The 16,194-nt window shown below is 36.4% G+C and overlaps 1 protein-coding gene across 4 annotated transcripts in view; it reads left to right on the top strand.

The window, feature by feature from the left end:
* Window positions 1-16,194, top strand: part of SORBS2 (sorbin and SH3 domain containing 2) — a 205,274-nt gene that overhangs the window by 74,418 nt on the left and 114,662 nt on the right. For all 4 annotated transcript variants that reach the window (XM_085058783.1, XM_085058785.1, XM_085058784.1 and 1 more), the window contains one exon: window positions 1,757-1,884. The gene's annotated coding sequence lies outside the window, so the exon portion shown is untranslated. The remainder of the gene's footprint in view (window positions 1-1,756; window positions 1,885-16,194) is intronic.

The raw sequence follows: 16,194 nt of genomic DNA, 5'->3' as shown, positions 1-16,194 counted from the left end.
AATCTGGTGCTAGTGGTCTGGTAGATATAGGACTTGTATTTATTTACAAACTATACTGCATGTTCCACCTGACCATTACAACTTTCAAGCTGGCTATAACTCACACATTATCTGAAATTTAAGCTATTGGAGTCTTTGAATATCTTTGTTCATGAATCTCAACTTAAATATAAACTGAGCTTTTTATCGTCACTGAACTAGTTTTGTGGTAAAGTGGTGGTCTTAAAATAGACACCAGGAATGAAGTAGCAATAATTATTAATTTAACAGGTTGGTATTTAGAGTTTGTGGGTTTTGTTGTAGCTGCTTTTCACTGCAGTAACACTAAAAATAGCTGAGATCAAATGGAAAGGATGCTTTTGAACTAGCAGAAAGAATTTGTGCTATATTTTTATATATTTTTAATAGCAGCTTTTTCATTATTGTTATGTGTTCCATAGCTAATGATTTTTATACAAGTCTTCAGGAACAAATGTGCTTTTCCTGTTTGTACAATGAGCATTGCTTCACTCTTTTAATAGTTTACTAAATACCTTGTGTCTGGCATCCTGTTTCATGTGTCAGTCTAACTTCCAAACAGCTACTGTTCACAAATACATCAAAAATTAAAGTTTCCCATGGTGTTCTAAAATGTTTTCAAATGAATGTGCTTCAGTAGACATTATTGGAAATTTAGGAGATATTAAAACATTTTGTAATCTTACCATGCCGGCCTGTTTTAGGTTTTGAGCTGAGAGTAATTTAAGTCTCATAACTTTTCCTTGAACAAAAGTAACAAAAATTTCCAGTGGCAGTGCCTAACAGTGTGATGATGTATGGCAAGTTTTTCTGAGGAAGCAAAACCATGAATTGCTGAGATATATAGAGGGAAGTTACAGAGAGGGATATGTTGGAAGCTTTCTCCTCTACCAGAAGAATGTGCAAAAAATTAAACAGTGATGGTTTTTCACTGACTCAGTTTATCTGTGTTGTTTTAAACTTCCAAGTAATTAGCTTTTATGTACCCATCAAGGTGTTCAAGGTCTTTTCCTAGAGTCATTTATTTGTATTTATACTTTCTGTTTGCCAGTATTTTTTACATTATGGGAGGGTAAGTTGGTTGGTTGGTGATGTGACAGAGGAGGACAGGGAGAGATATATTATGTCACTGAATGCCCTGGTAGAAGAAATGGTGTGCCAGCAGCTTCAAGTGACTTGGCTTCCAAAATGGTGCTGTTGATGAAACTGGAAACTCAAGATGCAAACTAGAAACAAACGACTGACTTCAAACTTGGTATACTGATTTGTCCTGTCCTTGGACGTGTATACCAGTCAGATATGATGGACTTCAATGCAAATAGAATTACTTCCATCTCAGATGAAACCTTATGTAGAGAAGGCAAATCATCTTCAGAGATAACCGAGCTCAAAAGGTGTTTTTCACATTAAAAAATATCCGTGGTGATTTATTTTCTGAGCTAAAAGTTACAATCTTCAAGGTCCCTGTTTTCCTTTAAACAGTAGTTTGATTTGGGTTTTTTTTCATCAGCAGTGGTTGTTCCCTGCTCCTTCTGTTTCTTTAAATAAAAATTTGGACAATGAACAAAGTTTTTTTGCTATGGATTTCCTGATTTTTTTAGCTTGGGTTGGGAGGCTGCTTATTCTGTATTACATTTTCATTTTGATAGTAGGCAAGCCCATTGCTGCTGAAAATAGCTCAAATGTTCTTAGAAAAAAAAAGTCAGCCACTTAGACTCTTTCTCCTTTTCTTTTGCAGACTCTTGCATGTGAGTTAAATTAATTTCTTCAGAGAAACCTTCATAAAGGGCTAAATAAACAAGGTCTACATATACAGAAGTTTCTTACTTCCGCTGCATTTGAGACACAGCTAAACTAATTTGTCTGGTAAGTCATACTTTTCTAAAGAATTTGTCTTTCTTCCTGCCCTTATGACTTGCATTCTTTAGTTTCTAATTAGTGTTCAAAGTAACCCAGCTTCAGCTTGCTGGTAGTTCTGGTGCATTCTATATATGAAGTACAAAGAGTGATCTCCAAAGGCATCACTTTTGTGCTGCTCTTACAAACTTCAAAATAGTATCTGTAATTCTGTATAGTACTTTGGTATACGTGGGATATAATCTAGTACTTTGTTCTCAATTTGTTGTAATGAAAGCATTAAATGTTTTAAAACAAAAGTGGTGATTGTTCTGTCTTGGATTTACCTGTTTGAATGTTCCGTATTTAATGAATTAACTTAAAAATTTGTATTGCAAAGTATATTTGGTGTCAAGTCAGAGATTAAAAAGAAACTTTCCCGACAATTCATTCATGTCTCATCAATTGTTGGTTTAACCTTGTGTAGATAAAATAGGTTGATGTTATATAATACAATGCTTTATTTTTCTTGTTGATATGCCTCTTCATAGGACAGTAAGCATACTTACCAGTAGTCTTTAATTGATCGTATAATTCTGTAACAGTTCTATTAAAGGTATTTATGGCTTACAGTTTCTTTGGGTTTTGATTGTACAGCTTGAAACAATTTTTTCTCCTTTGATTATGAAGTAATAACTGAGTTTGACCCAAACAAATGAAAGTTTCTCCTCTACCTTCTATTTTCATTCTTTATTGCAATAAAATGAAGAAAATCTTGGAAAAACAAAAGATTTTTTTGCTCCGTGCTGAGGTTTTTCTAAGCAGTTGGCTGGCATTAGATGGCACCCTATATATACCCAGTCCATCTGATCACTTACGCTGCGATGCTTTGGCTTACCACAATTACTGTGTACTTACATGCTACATGCCCTAGTTCTGCACAGTTCATTTCACAGGCTTTGCTATAACCCTAACATCAGTTTATTTGAAAAACTGTATTAAAAACCCTTTGTCATATTTAAAATAAGTGTTATATTTAATGTAAAGCAATAGTTGTATGTTATATTTTCATAGAAAAAACAACCCACACGAAACAGATCAACACTCTTATATAAAAGCTGTTTGGAGGCTTTCCAATTCCTTTAAGTTTTAGTAAGAAGCTTTACATCTTATTTTTGGATAAAAAGAGAAAAAGTGAAATGGATTAATAGATTTCATAAAGAATATCTTACTTGTCTTACATGGATGGTTTTCATATAAAAGGAGTTTGTTACCTGAGAATTACTTTTCAAAAAGCTGAAGCTTCTGAAGGAACTTAAGACACTTCATAGGTCATGCTGCAGTTAACTGTGAGCAATTTGGAAATATGTGATCCCTTAACATGTCAAAAAACATAGCTGGAGGAGAAATTACATATAAATAGGCTGCATAATAGACAAAAATATGTACCAATTATTTTTTATTAAAAACAGTGCTTGAACTGTTCAGAGGGCCAATGATAGTCTCTTAATGGTAATTTTTTAATTTATGCAAGTTTGAATTTGCCATATACTTGGCGCTTAATTTTGGACTGATTAACAGAGCTGACATAGAGTAACTTGTATCTGGCATGCTAACACAACCCAAACTTTAGCTGAGTGAACTTGGCACAAAATACAACTTAAGAGAGGAAATCTCAGGAGAGCAGTGGAATTCCTTTAGTTGAGTAAGTATACCTCAGTATTCATGGGGAACAAATGGTAACATTTTATGCAAGTTTCTGCTTTTGACAGTGTGTCTTTGTTCCCTTCCCAAAAGGGGTGTCAAATTCATTGAAAAAAATAAACTTTCTTATTTCTATTTTTCATTTTACCTAATGATATGGTCCCAAGGAATCCATTAAATCTGGGATGGCCTAACACCGTTATTTGTAGCTCTTTTTGTATGTAGAAAAAGGGCTCAGTTACAACAGTTTTGGTTGCATAACTGTGTTCCCTCCTTACTGTCTTTGTGAGCTCAAATAGAGGGGTAGGAGGCAGGTGTATCTATAAGCATTTTATGATGGAATTGTTTTATCAAAGTGTCTCAGAAAATATTTTTTTTTTTGCCAGTATAAATGTTATCCAAATTATATATATTACTGAACTGTTACATTGAGAAAAAAGGATCTTGATAACATAGATTTCTTACCAAAAGTGTTGTGCTGAAAAAGACCTTAACTTACTATGCTGTTTAGTCATCATGTTGCTTCCACAGTATGGTCTTCAGTTCATGTACTGATGACAGTGGGGTTTTATGGGGACTATTCTGTATGGGATTTTCATCTATTATCTAAGTGTATCAGCAGATCATACTAATATGTTGAAACTGCATGGATTTAATATGTGACAATGCTGGAGAAGAAAAAGATGTTTTGAAAACTGGAGAGCAAGACCTGGTGATAGAGTAAAAGGCCATCATGTAGTCATTGCTTCCTTTTACTAACTGCAGACTGGGGTTATACCAAAATGGAGATTATGAGAATGTGTATTCATATGTGAGACCTGTGAGTTGTCTGCACTGGACTACCTGGCCATGTGGTATTCTCAGATGGCAATAGATAACTCTGGGAAAAGTTTGTGATGCAATTCTGTATGTAACCAGCTGCTTTAGAGGGTTGCAGTTTTTATGGCATCCTGGTTATCTCCTGTCTGCAGTACTGCAAAGTTGCAATGCCTCTTTGTTGGTCTTGGAGCTTAGGCTGTGCTTAACCTTTCGATTGATCCAAATGGAGCAGGAACTGGCAGGATTCCCAGCTTCTCGCAGTAGTTTCTGCTCATGATCATTAATCTGTGGTTGGGGGGAAAAGAGTAAAATTCATCCCTTTATTAATACTCAGATACAGCAATGAGCATCTTTTGTCAGAATTAATAATTTTAACTATAATTTCCAAGCTGTTGTTTGCTTAACTTTAAAAAAAAAAACCCTCTTTTTTAGATAAACATTTTCCATATTCTGCAACTTCAAATGTATTCATTTTCTGTCAAAAAAAATATAGTTGACAGTCAAAAGCAAGTACTTTTGCATATGAAATAATGAATAGTTTAATTTTCACTTCTGCTCCAAGCCCTGAGTTTTATTTGATTCTAACTTGCGTATAAGTGAAAAGTACTGATTTGGGAATAAAGTTGCATGGCAGAGAATTTCCCTTTTCAGCCACAGAACCACTAAATGGGTAAGGTTGGAAGGAAGCACAGTGAGATCATCTGGTCCAACCTCCCTCCACCTCTGTTCTTGTACTCTAAAGAGAAAAGCATACTTTAAAGCACTTCTCTTCCTAAGCAATCTAATAAATATACTTTAATCTGTTTTCAAGGTGGCTCACATAAGGTATTGTCTGTTTATACTTGTGTGTAAGACTACATTTGTCTCCATAATATTAGTGTCTTAAGGATTGGTATGTTTCCTTAGTGACTTATGTCCCTAAATGTTTAATATTGTTAGCATTAGTGCTGTTACAATGTGTAGTGCTAGGTCATCTTTACTGCTGGGCACAACTTGGGCACCTAGGCAGCTGGCACTCTTGAGACTGCTAATGACTTGTTTCTCAGAAAGGCTCTCTATAACAAAGTCATTGAGTACAATTGCATTTAGAAAGGATCTATCCTGGTGCAAAGGAGACTTTTAGCATGTATATCTTCCGTGGTCTGTGCAAAACCAACAGGTGACAAATGTAGCAGCAGCTCCATCTTTTTGAAGCTGAACATCTGAGCACCAAGCCCCTGTGTGAGCATAGGCTGTCAACTTCGAAAGTGTTTCTTGAGGCACCTGGGTAGGATTCACTTACTTGTGTGATTTATCTTAATAGATCTAAGCAAGCTAAGACATGAGGTGCAGCTGAATGCAGCAGAGCTGTATGTGTGACCTTGCATCTCTGAGGCCTCTGGACCTTCTGGAAGGCAGTGGATTTCTTTTCCAAAGCCAAAGAAAGTTGAAATTAGAGCAGAGATAAATACTTTATATATCTAATAATGTATTCTTGACTTGTTTAATTCCTGGAAGGGAAGGAAGCAGAGGAGGTGCAAACAGCAAGGTAAACTATGTTGCTCATTAAAGGGACAGTTGATTTGAAGGATGAGTCCTCTTAATAAGATTTAGTCTTTCAGAACAGTCAAGTTCTGACCAGTTGATGGAATTTTTCAAGAGTTTTCCTAGCCTTCAATATACAGAATTAACTAGTTAATCTTTCCACAGTGATGGTTAGTCAAATAAAGACACTTGGAAATTGTTGCCACACGTCTGTTGGATCTTCAAATTTGTAAATCACTTTTTTGGTTGCTATTTACCTTCTGGGTCCTGCACAGAGCTTTCCAGTGCTGAAAAGGGAAGCTGATGGCTTCCTTTATGTAAATAGAATAAGCATAAATCCACTGACCTGGAAATAATTGTATGGTTTCTTGCTTTGTAGCAGCCGACTGCATGGTGGTTTTCTAGCAAAACACTTAAGTGACAGGCGGCAGGTCAGCATGGTGTTGATCTGTCTTCCTGGGATCTAGGAAGTCTCATCCAAATTACTTAGAATGCTTAGATTTCTGTAGTGAGATGTGCCAAGTCTTTGGTTGTGAAACCAAATGATTGGTCAAGAAAATTTGCATTTTCCTAGAGAGATATTAACATACATGTATTAATAATGAGTGGGTAGAACAGCTGAAATCAACTCAGCTGAAGTCAACCAAGTGCTGACTTCTAATCAGAATTTGAACAAAACTATTCCATTTACTTCAGATTGAAAATAGTGTTATGTGATATAGGTAAGGAGTACACTTTTGTTAAATTTTCTGATCTTTATATTCTTTGGGTCCAGGTAGAATGATCAGCAATAGTGTGACAGTAATGCTCTAATATTTGCAGTCTGTTCTACTCTTAGCAATAATATTTAGGTGCTTGACCAAAACATTTTTTAGAGTTGGAGAGCTGTTTCCAGTTGAAATCTGGGCTCCTTTGAGGAAGTCGTTTACAGGCCAGCAAACACAACAGAGCAAGTTTGAAAGACCTTTGAGTCAGCTGGTTGAACTACTTATTACAAAATGTTTCCTCATTGAGTTTACTAACTTGTCTGTCAATTACCTGACAAACCAGAGTGGCCTGGGAAAAGGTTGTTCATATTCTTGAGGCTTTAAATGATTCATGTATGTTTCTGAGCCTGTTGAACTGTCACAAACAGCTGCTACGCTGCACTTTCAGAATTCTTGAGTATTCAGTGCTACAAGTTGTCTCTACCTATCTGTGCTAAAACTCCATACTGAGATTGCTAGCATAATGCTGCAAATCACTGTACTGCTGTGAGCAAGTGGAAATAAAGAAAACAAGCTCAAAGTTCAGTATAAGACCACTGAGTCTAGACCATGGTAGTTGGCTTGGCCCTTCAGATACAGCTGTGCTACTGACATGAACTGTAACATGTCAAACCTTAGGCCTTCAGTCAGTTTTTTGACAGCTATTTCATTCTATGTTGTTTTTGGCAAAGTGTCATTGCCTTTCCCACTGGTATCAATAAAAGTCACTATGTGATTATTTTCTGTACACCGTTTGATTGTTGTGTTCACACATGGTCTGCAATAACAGCAGTTTTGTCCATGTGAAGTCATTTAAATGCTTTAGTCCATTTGACACAGGCAATTCTCTGCTGGCAAAGTGATATCTCCTGAGATGAGACTTCAAGTGTTCCAGTCTGGCCTGGCCTCTTCTATGTTTGGAATGAGGAAGACATTTAAACTGCTCTATCTCTCTGTCACTACAGGCTCAGCCCAAGATATATTTATCAATTGACGCTAGGATGGTTTTGGTTTTGCACTTCATTCCAGACATTTTTTGTGGAACAAATACTGGTTGTTTATTTTAGCTGTTTTTCCTAGGCTACATATGAGGCATAATTACAATTTGAAATTCAAATGCATATTTGCAAGAGACGTGTTTGACTAGTTGTGACTAGGTAAAAATTCTCACTAGATTAGCGTTCAATTGGAAGATGTCCGGGTATAGTTAGAGTATAAAAAAATTAAGCTGATGTGTCATACCTCAAAATTTGCAGTATAAAAGACTTCCTTTTGAACTGGATGTGTTTGGGCTTTTGTAAATGGGCTTATTTCTGACCATAATGGCCTGCATGAGAATTATGTGATTTCTGAATTATATCAAAGATTTGGCTATGGATATAAATTTATGGGAAGGAAAAAAACAACAAGCTGTAACAACAACAACAAAAATCTTTTTGTCCATAAGAATGGGCTTAGCTTGACAATTCAGGCTGCTTATCAAATTTTATCTTTTTAGAATAGTTTTCCTTTGATGGCTAGGATAGATATAAAACTCACAAATAGTGGATTTTTTTGTTTTTCATGCCTTCTAGTGTACTTTGGAACGTAATGACCTTTGCTGAAAATAACTTGACTAGCTGGAGCCATAACAAGGCACAACTTTTTGAGTGCACGTGGTAAAGGCTCAGCTGTTTGGATGGTATTTATCATTCCACAGATAGGACAGCTAAAGAAAGAGAGGAAGTAGAAAATCAGTCATGAGGGTGAAATTTAAAACTAAAAAACCTTTCCTAAATTATTTTTTCTAACTAATGATGAATTGATTAATATTTTCACTATTAAAATATATTCACTCAAATTCATGTTGCGTTTTCTCATCTATATTGGAGGTGCATAGTGCAACTTTTATGCTTTGTTCTTTGTCTGTGCTCATGTGGAGGGGCTGTGGTGGATCAAACTGGATCTCCACATTTTCCAGTCTAGAGGTAAGTCAGAGTGCCCTGACTAAGCTGCTGACTTCATCATATGCTCTCAGCATTACTGGTGAATATTCAGTGATGGTTTCAGTCTTTGGATGGCAAGTACCTTGCTTTTTGCAATTCAACTGCAAGTGAGGACATGGTTATTGATCTTTTTATCCCTTAGAAGGTTTTCTTCACTTTTATATTTACTATGCCTGTAAGATTCCAGTAAAAATTTTTTCTTGGAACCAAGAAAAATATATTGCTGTAATGGAGAATTTTACCAGAAATGTTACTGCTAGCTTTTTTTTAATGTGGTAGATCACTGTTATGATACAGTCAACCATTGTGCTCATTAATTGCCAGGATGCAATTTCATTGCTTGAAAGGGTGGAGAACTTCATTAGCTTCACTAAGACCTTTGGTACAGTCATCTGTTTTTCTCTGCTGATGTTTTCTGCCTGTGAGCTTGAAAGCTTCAGAATGGCTTTTCAGAGCTGTGTCTTGGAGAACACTGGGGCACTACAAGCTGCTCTGCAGAGGCGAGGGAAAAGCTGTGGTATGGCAGCCTCTGCTGTGCCTCAGGATACAGGTGTATCCTCACACAAAACCTTGTAGCAACACCAATAGCAATTCCTAAAGATCCATCAGTAGGTGTAAAGGTGTTTGTTATGTGTGAGGAAAGCCTAATTAAAGGAAAGGAAGGAAACAGGAAGTTGTCTCAGTTTTTTTAATGGTGCAAATAGTTCAGTGATTGTCAGATGGACATTTAATTCTATATGAACACAAGCCCTAAGCCAGCTTCAGTCTTGACTGAGTTTACTTTTCTGAAATTAAGAGGGTTTTAGCCTTGTGGCTGAAGACAAGATATCATATCTGAAGGAATTTTTCAGATGCTTCAGGGATGCCTGGGTGAATAGAGATGCTGTTGCAAAGCACATTTTATAAGTGTAAGTTTTCAAGTGCTTGGTCCTTGCAGGTGCAGCATTCCCATTTTCTGCCTGGCCCTCTATTAGAAAATATTTGTTTTAAACAGGATTCCCTTTCACATTGACAGATGCTTAATACTGGGAATTAAAATTGTCCTTGTCAGGAATTAGTTCTGTTTAGACCAGGCAGCATACTTGAACTCACTCTGTTCTGCTTACTCTGCAACTAAGTTTCAAATTACCTTTTAAAGTAACATATTTCTTGTTACTGTATTTTAGTGAGTCAGAGTAGCTTTAATGCAGCAATGACACATTTTAAGTCAATACTAATGGTGAAAAAGATTTTTAAAACTTACTATTGTTTTGGGCTTTGTACTTTGCCCTTTTGATACAAAGCATAGTATTTGTAACAAATAGACATTCTCCTTTGGAAATGATATGTGGATTTTTCTTCTGAGCATGACTGAGTAATGTATTTTGTCCCTATTTATAATGTCAGAATTTAAGTACCTTTGTTCACCTTTGCAGCCATTTCTTAATCTCTTCCTTTTGCTTTTACATAGTAGTAGGAATATTATTGAAGTCAGTGTCTAGAGCAATGTAAAGATGCTATAGCTAAGAGCAGAATGTTTCTTACTGTTTGCTTGAAGCTGGAAGTTGCAGCGCATTATATTATCTTTAAAAATTAGAATATTCTGGCAGGAGGTGGTATAAGTAGAAATATTAAGGCAAACTGTCTTTCCAAATGATTCAGTGCTAGATCACTGTGTAATGCAACTGATCTGGTTAATCATTGGCTTCCTTAGCTTCCTTAGTGTTCTAACTCTTTGGAATTATGAAGTCCTTCTGGCCTAGACAGACGTACTAGTTTCACAGCTGATAAGGTCTCAGATAAACTTGTCTGACTAGGAGCTTGTTTTCAGTGGTACAATGAAGGACATTAAGCTAAAGACACTATATAGTGAACTTCTATCTTTGAACCAACGTGCATATGAAATCCATATGAACTGCAGGCCTACTATGCCCACATTTTCAAAATCATTTTAAAATCAATGTAACTTACCTAACTGAAAATTTATGTGCAAAAACAGGTGTTAGGTTTTGGTCTTAGCTGAAGGATTAGTTTTTATCTATCCCACATCAAGTGATCAGTAGACCTAACACAGGGGAAGCAGAAGTGACAGGGAAAGGAGATGCACCTTTCATTTGGTGAAGACAGGATCCCAGACTGAGCTGAACCAACTTTAGAACTGTGTAACTTGTCTTTGGTAGCCTTTGTAGGAAATGGGAAAAAATGACTGGTTTGTACACAACCTTCAAACATAACATACCCTAGTAGTTTCAGATCAGTGGTCTTACCTTTGAATGTACCATTGAGTAGACATGAGTGTTTATTGTAAGATTCCTCTGAGACGTGCAGTTTAACAGAATCTGCTTCCTGAGCAATAAAAGTTAGATTCTTGTAGCATTTTTAAATGAGTCATACCATTAACTTTTATAGCAGAAGATAAGGGTGGTATTAACAAATGATAACTCTAGCCTTCTTGTACCATTCCCATGACTGCTTTGATGTGTAAAGGAACAGTGCTGTCAAAGGGCCAGGCAGGTTCTGATATTTACCTGTCATTGCTTTCTGAAGAAAGCTTTGTTGGTCTCTTTCAATAGACAGGGATGCAACATCGGGAAATAAGCTGTCATCACTAAAAGTTAGCCTGAGTTACTTTGCCTTCATGCCACTGCATGGCCCACACACTCTTTTTTTTTTCCCTTTACCTCTGAAAGAACAGATGACTTGAAGATTCAAAGAGAAATTCATTACAGTGAGGGTGGAGAGGCACTGGAACAGGTTGCCAGAGAGGTTGTGGACACCCCATCCCTGGAGGTGTTCAAGACCAGACTGGATGGGGCTGTGAGTAACCTGGTGTAGTGGAAGGTTCCCAGCCCATGGAAATAAATGATCTTTAACATCAATTCCACCCCTAACCATTTTATGACTCTGTGAAAAAAATTTTAAAAGCCTGTTGCACGGCTATATTTTATTTTTCTCTTTTGCCAAAATTGTATTTAAATCTTCCTCTTTCCTCCATATTTTTCACTTAGGTTTCAAAAGTAGTCATTCTTAATGTTAACATTTATCAGTAAAAGTTGGTTTTGCACAGGGTAACTCTGCAGTACTTTGAATGCAGCTCCTTTCAGTGATTGGTTTATAACCTGATTTCATAAAAAGTTGTTACAGCAGTTAAGAAGGTGATGAACTCTAGCAGTCAGATAGGAGTGACTGAGAAGAAAAACACCACTGCAGTAGTTTTTGTGCCAAAACAAGTCCATTATTGAACTTTATTTTTTCTTCTGCTGGGAAGATTTTTTTTTCCCTCAAAGAAAGAACTGTACCTAAGGAAATATACAGTAACTTGGTTTTATATGGTGTGCATTTATTCCTTTGTTCTCTTCAGGTAGGATCTGTTTGGGTGTTGATGACCTGTACTTCTTGACCTACACAAAAATAAAATTGCCAGCACAACTCCTCTGTTTCAGTACATCCAGCACCAAAGCAGTCATGAGGTACAGGATTACAGACAGTCAATAAAACACACTGAAGTCGAGAAATCGCCTTAATAAACTATATCTTCCCACACTCTTGAGGTGCCCTATTTTTAATTCTCTATTTGTAAATTAGGAGTGATCAAAGTGATTGTGTTTAATATGAAGTGTCTTTCTTGAGCTGCTCAGGTGAACTCTGAGTGAACTAATGTGATGGAAGAAAACCTGGTCTAGACAGTCATCTTACATCAGTGCACTTGAAAAATTGGTAGACGTGGTAAGCAATGGGATATTCATCACAGCAGGGAGCAGATGATTGTCAGCTTTCCCACTCCCCAGAGCAGATATGAGTATCCATTTATGTGTCTGTCAAGGCAGCTGTACACTACCCCATATACTAGGTTATTTAAAAGGCTGCTGTTTAATCATAAATGTGACTGTTCTTATGCTGCCTCCTTAACAACAAAATTTTAGATGGATTTTGTATAAAATCCTGAATTAGTTATGCAAAAATAATCTTTAGCTGTATAGTTTCTTGATATGCAGCTCACTGATGCAATAGAGGGATACTTTCTTAAAATAAAAAAATCACCACCATGCCTTCTACCACTCTAAAAAGAAGAATGGGTTAAATATGATTTCAAAAACACAGAGATAGTAGTACATTTCAAACCCCAAATTAAATTCTACTATACAGCAAAAACTGGAGAACAAACAGATGTAAATTACTGTTTTGATAATTTTGCACTGGTGTTTTAAAAATCAAGAGTGTTCCCAGAATATAAAATATTCATAGCTTATATGGAATTTTTATAGCCTCTTACACAAATTGGGTGCATCTCAAGTTTTACTGTGCTTTGCCTTGTTCATTAAACATTAAAATGGCTTCATATATTGACTTCACACATCATCTTTAATGTCAGATACTGATAATCAGAACTTTTAAAACTTGTACTATGCATGTGGAATTTGCTTATTGATATCTATTGTAGTAGTTGCTGCATACTTAAATCCTGGGAACTTAGGAAACTTTGAATGCACTAAGTAGGAAATCTGTCAGGTTCTGCAAACAGGTGAAAGACTTCGCATGATGGCAGTGTTGATAATGTTATTATCATAACACAGTACTAATGATTGTATATTAGGAAAAAAATCTTTACAGAAAGGGTGGTCAGGCATTTGAACAGGCTGCCCAGAGAAATTTTAGAGCTACCATCCCTGGAAGTGCTCAAAAGATGTGTTGATGTGTCATTTGGGGTTGGGGTTTAGTGGTGAACACAGTGGTGCAAGGTTATGGTTGGACACAACAATCTCAGAGGTCTTTTCCAAACTTAATGATTATATGATCATAAGGCAAGGATTCTAAGGATTCTATGATTCTAAGATAAGGGAATTCTTCCACTGTTGTTCCTGCTTGCTCCTTGAGTTCTCCACAGGAGAGTATCCATGATCCACATGAGATCCTGATTTTATCCCATCAGGATCTCATGTGGATCTAGCAAGAGGGAATAGACTAGGATTTTGCTGTAGAATCTACCCATTAGTAGTTGTTTTGGAGGGGGTTTTTGTTTAGTGAAAACAAGGTTTAATTTTCAATTTTGGAGAGAAAAAAGAAAAAGTGGAACTCCGTAGCACAGACACCTTGTAAATGTCCTAGGGGAAAGACCTGTTTTTTATGTGTTCTGGCCTATAAACATTTAGACTATTTTCCAAGAGATGGTCTCAGCCATTCTCTTACTAGAACTATCACAAAATTAAATTTATTTTTTGATAGTTCCTGACTCTTAAAGGCTAAAAATTAATTACATTCCTCCCTTCTTCATACCGGTTTTGTAAGTACAACTAACTACTGTCATTACTTTTGTAATTTCAATATCTCATTTCATGTGTTAACTGCAGCAGCCCTACTGATGTTTTAATAGCTTCTACCTTATTAATTCCTTTTTGTTAGAAAATACCTTTTCAGATTTTTTCCATCTATTAGCAAAATACCTTCCTGTGCAAATTTAGGTGGTTGTGGTTTTGTTCTGAGCTCTTGTTCTTAAGAGAATTCGCAGTTCTGAAAGCTATGCTGTCTTAGATGTGTAGTGCTGCTGCAGTTGAGCTGCACAAAATAACCTTATTCCCTGTGCACAAGGAGGCAAATGTATCTGGATTCTCCTGTGCTATGGAAGCTGGCCTAATATTTATCTATGTCCAGCATTTCGCTCAGATGATTATTAGCACAAACAACAATGCACTCATTTAGATTATTACAAAAACAGTCTAGGAAACTGAAATAGAGAGGTAGATGGTGCATGAAATATTTTTTTACTGTCAGTTAGACAGGTAGAGGTGTTCAGGTGTTCTAAGGGAAAGACTTCAAATTCTCTTGCTGGAAATCTGGCAGTAATAAAGTGATACAGAAACTTGAAACCTGTTGTATTAACTCTTCGAAGAAATGTAAACTCTTCAAGAATGAGGTCATAATGCTAATGTGCATTCAGGCTTGGGGCAGATGCACAGTTGAGCTTCAAAAGCATTAAAGCTTATAACCCAAACCATGACAATGAGTAGAGATACTCCTTGGAAAGGGTTTGAGTCCTGTGAAGTAATATTTTTAAAATTATACACCTGAAATTCAGTATTTCACAGCAAGTCTCAGGTTGGAGCCACTGAACTTTAGGCTCTTCACCAGTGGGCCAGAATTGGGTTATATATGGAGTCAACAACAGCTCAGTCAGAAGGAAATTTGATCTGGAATAGGTGTAATCACTCCTTGAAAGTACTCGTATGGCTTGCTCAAGTAAATAGGAGGTCCAAAGGAAATTATTCAGTGTTAAGTAAATGCAGTGAATCTAGCCCTTTAGTCTCTCTTGCCATCTATTCTCACTTTATGCACAAGTGTTTCTGTGTCATGAAGTTTCACTTCTGTATTTCCTGAAAATTTCAACTTTGCTTAAATTTGAAGTATCTACCCAAAGCTTGAAAAGACATTCTAGTTGTCCCCAAATCAGAAAGTAGGTTAGCTCCAGGTATGGAAGATACAATATTTCATTTTAATTCCTTTTAAAATTGTTATTTTGAAGTTTTTAACTGCGTTGGCCTAAATAGATAATACTGTTAATACTGCTGAAATGTAGTGTTTCTGCAACTGCTAAATTGCATGCATTAAAATAAATTAGGATTCCTGCAGATGTCTGATGAAACAATTTAGAACATTTACTTTAAACTAGTTCTAAGCACCCACTCCTGCCAGTGATTTAGATTCTAATTTTCATTTATGAGCTCAGCTTGAGGGAGGAATGTTTGTCTCTGCTATTCTCCCTTGCTTGGCTGGAGGAAAACCTGTGAAATACACCCTCTTGAAAGAGACTGAGTTCCCAAAACTAAAAGTTTTCTTGGGCAGCATCAGAGTTCACAGAAGCATATGCTGCATTTCCCTTGGCATGACACAACTGTGGAGCATGGCTCAGGGAAACTTTTTATCAAGGTAAGCATGCAAATCCCTTCTGTGCCAAGGCCACCAATTAGTGCCAAATAAGGTGTCAGTTCTCTTTCTGATAACTAGTAAATAAGATGTGTACAGACAAATCCATTCCACACTTTGAAAAATTGTGAATACTTTTAAGTGAGGGAGGTATCAGTAATTGTTTGAAATGATAAGTTCTGAACCTGAGTGTGAGGTTCAAAATAACAACAGAGGAATTACTGTGAAATTAGCTTAATACATGACAGAATACTTTACTTGTTGGAATATATTTGACTTCAGGGTGCCAGAGCCATCCGTGGGAGATGTTCAAAATAGCATCTTACAATTTCTTTTGACAGAAGAAACATCTTTAGGCCTTGGAATTTTTTCCCCCACTACCTCCAGCAAGCATTACTGCCCATCCTGAGTCCTGTGTATGTGGCTTGATTCTTCCTTTGTCTTCCTAATGGTAACCTTCTTATGCCTAAGGGATAACAGATGAATTTTGACAAAGCTGGATCAAAGTTTTTAACTTAAAAATAAACAAACAAAAAAAAGTTATGGAATGTGCTGGTTTTAAAGAAAATTGAAAAATTATTTTTATGCTCAAGTAGAAGTGTTTCAAAGGAAAACCTCCCTAATATCCTGATAGAACAGAACACTGAAAATTGCAAGTGAACACA

Source organism: Lichenostomus cassidix, chromosome 4 (genome assembly GCF_008360975.1).
Source record: "Lichenostomus cassidix isolate B80296 chromosome 4, HeHo_3.0, whole genome shotgun sequence".
NCBI classification, from domain to species: Eukaryota; Metazoa; Chordata; class Aves; order Passeriformes; family Meliphagidae; genus Lichenostomus; species Lichenostomus cassidix.
Note: the sequence above shows the minus strand (reverse complement) of the source record. Positions and strands in the feature narration are given on the sequence as shown.